Below are 6,000 nucleotides of genomic sequence, written 5' to 3'. Positions count from 1 at the left end.
CCCTTGAAAAAAATACTAGATATCATAAAACTGTAAAATCATTGACAAATTACTGTATGTCTTTACAATGGAATGACAGAAGAGGCAGCATCAAAGAAATTCCCTTATATACTGTACATACATCATGCGCACACACGTAATGATACACACTTTATACAAGTGTTCAAACAAGCGCGCACACACACACATGAGCACACACACACACACACACACACACACACCCTCGACAGTGAGGCAGAACAGCATAGAGAAAGGCAGAGCACCAATGTTCTTTTGGTCGTGTGTTATTGGATTTCTGAGTTCCCTCCCTCCCTCCCTCCCTCCGTCCGTCCGTCCGTCCGTCCGTCCGTCCGTCCGTCCGTCCGTCCGTCTGAGTCAGTCAGTCAGTCTCTCTCTCTCCTTCTCTCGCTCTGATATCATTCATTTTTATGTCTGAAGGTGATATGATTTTAATCCTGCTTCTGGTCAGACTGAATTAACATTTTTATACCACTATAAATGATCTGACATCATTATTACCATATTACTACTACTGTGTCTACTCACACAGGTTTTTGCAAAAGTTGATTAAGCATCGGTGGGAATCTTGTAGTCTTCTCATAGAGATATTCCAATGAAAACACTGACACATTCAACTGCCCATATGGCACAGAGTCTTGCAGATCAGGGATGAAAAAGCGATCAGTGGATGGATCGTTGTGAAGAATATCTATGATTTGTAAATGTAAGTGTAAGTAGCTTTGTGTGGCTTTGACCAGGGTTGCCAGATCAAGTCAGAAAATCTGAAAAAGTCAGAAAATAAGTCTAAAATAAGCAACTATAGTGCTGACTGTGGTTCTCAAGCATTTTCATGTCAAGGACCACCAATATTTTAAAGAAACTTTACAGTCCAAAGTAGCTTATAATGACTATACTTGGCAACACTGTGAACAGTTCTACAAACTCACAATATGAAATATAAGGTATTAATACTGTAGGCTAGTTGTATCCATAATTAGGGCTCCTGGTCTAAACCTGTTCACAAGGACTTACTTCTGGTCATTATTTAGGTAGCGCATGTATTTTGAATGCCTTCGGCAGAAGATGGAGAAATCTTAATCATGCCGGGCATTGGGACTGGCTGTTTGAAAACCTACCATGACCACTGAACATTTGAAAGTGAAAAATGTTGAATAATATCGATTAAAAAAATGTAAAATTAAAATACTTCAGAGGGAGGTCCGAAGCCAAATACATATCAATTTGGAGTGTCCTTGCCACGAACAAGTTTGAGAACTACTGATTCATAAGGCATGTGTAGAATCGGCTAACTAACACTGAGGAATTGAGAGTGTACCATGATGCACTGTCAACAACCCTAAGGTTGTTGCAGTGCAAGATCTTCAGTAGTCCCACAGGTGTGAGTGAAGTACCGGTACTGTTGTGCTCGGTCCCTTATCCCTGCTTCAGTCCTGCTGGGTACCAGTACAGTACACTTCCCTCATGGACACGGTCCTCTCCAAGGACCTTAAGCCATTGATCATGGAATTCAAAAAGCACATCAATCAGGTCTCAGGTGGATTTTGGGGGGAGGAAGCTGCAGCAGAGGTGGGTTTGTCCCCTTCTTTCAAAATGAGAATCCCCCTCCTCCCTCCCTTCCCCTGTGCCATGCTTATTATCAGTGCATTCCAAGGTTATTATAGTTAATTGAAACTAGCAAATAACTAGTGGTGGGCATAGATTAAAAATATATATCTTTATTAATCTCACTGCAATCCTGGAGTTAATCTCGATTAAAATGGCTCATTTGAACTCTGCCGAAGGCATTCAAAATACATGCGCTACCTAAATAATGACCAGAAGTAAGTCCTTGTGAACAGGTTTAGACCAGGAGCCCTAATTATGGATACAACTAGCCTACAGTATTAATACCTTATATTTCATATTGTGAGTTTGTAGAACTGTTCACAGTGTTGCCAAGTATAGTCATTATAAGCTACTTTGGACTGTAAAGTTTCTTTAAAATATTGGTTGTCCTTGACATGAAAATGCTTGAGAACCACAGTCAGCACTATAGTTGCTTATTTTAGACTTATTTTATGACTTTTTCGGATTTTCTGACTTGATCTGGCAACCCTGGTCAAAGCCGTGTATGTTGTGATCATATTGTGATGCATGGGTGGTGGTTTAGCTTAGCACAACAGCTAACATGATGCAGCAGGCTGCTGCCTGGATATGGAATATGGATATGGACTTATGGCTCCATCGCTGCCTCTTTCATTTCTAGTAAGTAGAACTTTTTGTTGGCTTGCTGTTTACCGCCCCTCCCACAGACTACACAGGGAGTCAGGGACGAGTGCACTGACTCCGTCTCCGTGCTCCGCCTCCACAGGGCGCGTTCGGAAATACTACACCGAAGTGCACTCGCCTATTAGTTTGCATTGCAGTCAGTGTCACACACACACACACACACGCCCGCCTCCTGGCCGCTGCAGACCCAGCTCCATACCCACTACAACTGACCACTAAAACTAACAACAACAACAACAGCAATAATAATAATAATAATAATAATATATATACATACTATTTACCCTGGATATGCGTGTGTCCACGAGGTGGAGCCCTCCGTTCATAATAATAAGCCTAAGTATTAAGATTATAAAGATCACGTTTGGACCTTTTGACTGCCAAGGACATTCCCAGCCATTTCCCATGATCGCGGACGATGGTTTCACTCATACATGTATATAAAGAATCAACTGACTGAGAGAAAATGCTAATGTTACTGCCGTCCAAATATTCCGAATCTGAGACAGTTTATTTAGAGTTGTGACGACACCAAGACAACTCCCTGACAATATCGCTGAGACAGTAGAGTTTAATTGATATCAATTAATTACTGAATACATTTTACCCATTCTTGACATTATTAGTGTCTCTGCCCTAGCGGTCGCTTTATCGCCTTTAAGGCGTATTACTGGTTTTTTTAATATTCCTAAAAAAAGACATGAGATTGGTCCAGTGAAGAAAACAGTTATATGGGTGTATGGGATTATTTCTCTATCACACTATTACTAAAAACGGGTGAATTCACCCGAACCTGCCTGTAGAAAAAAAACAGGGATGTGGACAGGGAAACAAACCTACCTTCTATGATGTCACTGAGCATCATGAAGGTACTGAAAGACCCACCCACTTCAGACATCAACAACATTATGAAAATTGCATAAAATATAATCGTCCGGGTGAAAATCACCCGTGTTTAGTGTTCTCGGGTTAAAAGGAGCATAATTAAATGTATACCATTCGTCTATCAATGTTAAATAATAGCCTATACATGCCTATTATATTTGGGGTAGCCTATAAAGGAAAAAGAAAAAAATCAACGACCGTTAATTAACCCGTCTGGGAAATTACCGACACCCCTAGCTCGAATGTTGATTTCCCCTCACAACCACTCTTGACATGAGGTGCACTGGCAGAGATTAATTAAATTACACCAACATTCTAAACATGTTTGTGGTTGGCTGACATTAGGACTTGTGGTATGAAGGTTGGGGTAATGGGGTATAGTTCCGGCAAGAACTTCAAGCCACTTTCACCCTTGGTGATGACACAAATAAATAAGCAGATCAAATTTCAAATCAAATTGAAAATGATAAATCTCCTGGTTGGCTAACTCATTTACTACACATCGCACAATCTTTATTGGCGTTTTTCTCAGAATTGAGGTGATTGAACAGAATGTCGATGTAAAAAAAATCTGCTCTACCTCAACAATATTAATGCTTCAGATGAAAGTGAAAGTAACGATCGGCACAATATTAATGGCCAGTTCATCCGGTGTGAATTTCTGGGTCTTCAAAAAGAAAACACACCTTTTCTATGGCCAGCAGTGAGGACCATTTCACTGAGCGCAACCGCGGCAGGATTTTTCAGTATAGATGGGGTTAAGAGGGATTGAATCAAATGATATCAAACAGGGGTCCCTAATGCTGTGACTGATTCTTAACTTTTTGAATTTGAAAAAACTGCAGTTTGATATTGTTTTGTATTTCCCTGTCTCGTTGAAGGCTTTTTACATTTGAGCCCTTGACTTGGAAGTGTGTTTTGAAGTTTGCCCTTGATGGGCCCTCTTTTCATCACGTAACTAACTGATTCAATATGATGAGAGAGAGAGAGAGAGAGAGAGAGAGAGAGAGAGAGAGAGAGGGGGGGGGGGGGGGGATCTGCAAGGACAGAATATGAATGGGAATAATGCATTATGGAAAGGAAAAGAAAGACATTTCATAGCCAGAGTGTGAAAGTGCTCAGGGCCGCCCGCTGCACACATCAGCCAAGGCTCTGTACTGTAGTCTACAGTATGTGGGAGTTCTATGTGACTGCTGGCCCACAGGCAGAAAATACCCCAGTAAAAGAGATGCAAGGCATGTCTCTCTCTCTGCGTGCGTGTGTGCGTGCGTGTACACGTTTTCTTTCCTCTCAATATGGATGCTGTCGTTTAAATGGTTAAATGTCATATGACTGCATAACAAATACATGTGATTGAGACATTTAATTGTGTTTTGGGCATTGACCATTCGTACATGACATTTGAACAAAATAAAATAAAAAGAAAACAATATATACAAATATGTCAGTTGTGGAAATTATACTCCAACACCATTTCCTTTGGAATTAATGAATTAATAAATGAATGAATGAATGAATATAACATTTTGGGATCAATAAAGGTCTGTCTATCCCATCTCTCCCTTTATCCCCCCCCCCCCCTTTCTCTCCCTGTCTCCCCTCTTGCTCTCTGATGTGCTCCTCTCTGCTCTCAATACAGGAATGGAGTGTGTGGGGTGGGGGGTCCATAGCGGTGGGTTGGGGGGCTCTCAGTATTAATAAACATCTTGTCGCTCACAAAGACACAACACAGCGGCCGATTATCACAGATACATAATTCATGGGTATAGTGCTCTCTCTTCTTTTTCAGCAAGGATAAATATGTCATTTATTTAAAAAACCCGATACGCACGCACGCATGCACACGCACTGTCACTCGCAGCGTACCCTCTGATCCCTACACTCATGTTCTCAGTCTGTCGGTGGTTGGGTTGGGGATGAGTTTACGAAGCGAGGAAATGACAGTGTGCTGTGTTAGCGTTTAGCGTAAACGCGAACACCGCGGGCTAAGCTGCGTCCTAGCTCTGAAGATGCCACAACGCTAATCTGTTCACAATAGTTGCATGCGCGCACACACACACAAACACACACACACAAACACACACACACACACACACACACACACACACACACACACACACACATACACACACACACACACACACACACACACACACACAAAAGTGTTGTTGTGCAGCATCATGTGCTGCCAACAAGCATGAGTGTCATCATTGTAAGCGAGGATAACATTGCTGTCGGACAGAAACCTTGTATGTGTGGATACAGTTACCTGTGTTCCAATGGCTCTAATGTAGTTATTAGTCACAAGCTCATGCCAATACTTTTAATTGGTTCAATATTTAATTAAAAAAAACCACATACACACTTTAACTGACAACAATTTTCCAAAATAGCAGATCTACAAGCTAATTTTGATGACACTATTGTCATGTCAAAGTAGCCTGAAAACAGATAGATATAAGGTTTCCGCAGCACAGCGAGGATAAGGGTGTCTGCCTCAGCCTGTGAAGGTGTTTATTTCAGAAGGATTACCATTGTGTCTCGTCTGAGGCAGAGTTTTTGGGGGGTTTGGTTGGAGAGCAGAACAATAAGCATTTAGATTGCAATATACCCCTGCACAGAAACTGTTGCTGTAGTAGCGGGTTATTGCACTGCAGCCAAGTTATCAGACAAGTTTTTTGTTTGTAGTAGCTTGTTATGTTGTTTGATATTTTTTATACTTTGTTTGTCTTGTAAAGCACTTTGCGCTGCACTCGTGTCATGAAAGGTGCTCTATAAATAAAGTTTATTATTATTATGTTCTGGTAGGCTACTTCTGGTCTGACA

Source organism: Protomyctophum bolini (assembly GCF_963924005.1).
Source record: "Protomyctophum bolini genome assembly, chromosome: 10".
NCBI classification, from domain to species: domain Eukaryota; kingdom Metazoa; phylum Chordata; class Actinopteri; order Myctophiformes; family Myctophidae; genus Protomyctophum; species Protomyctophum bolini.
Note: the sequence above shows the minus strand (reverse complement) of the source record.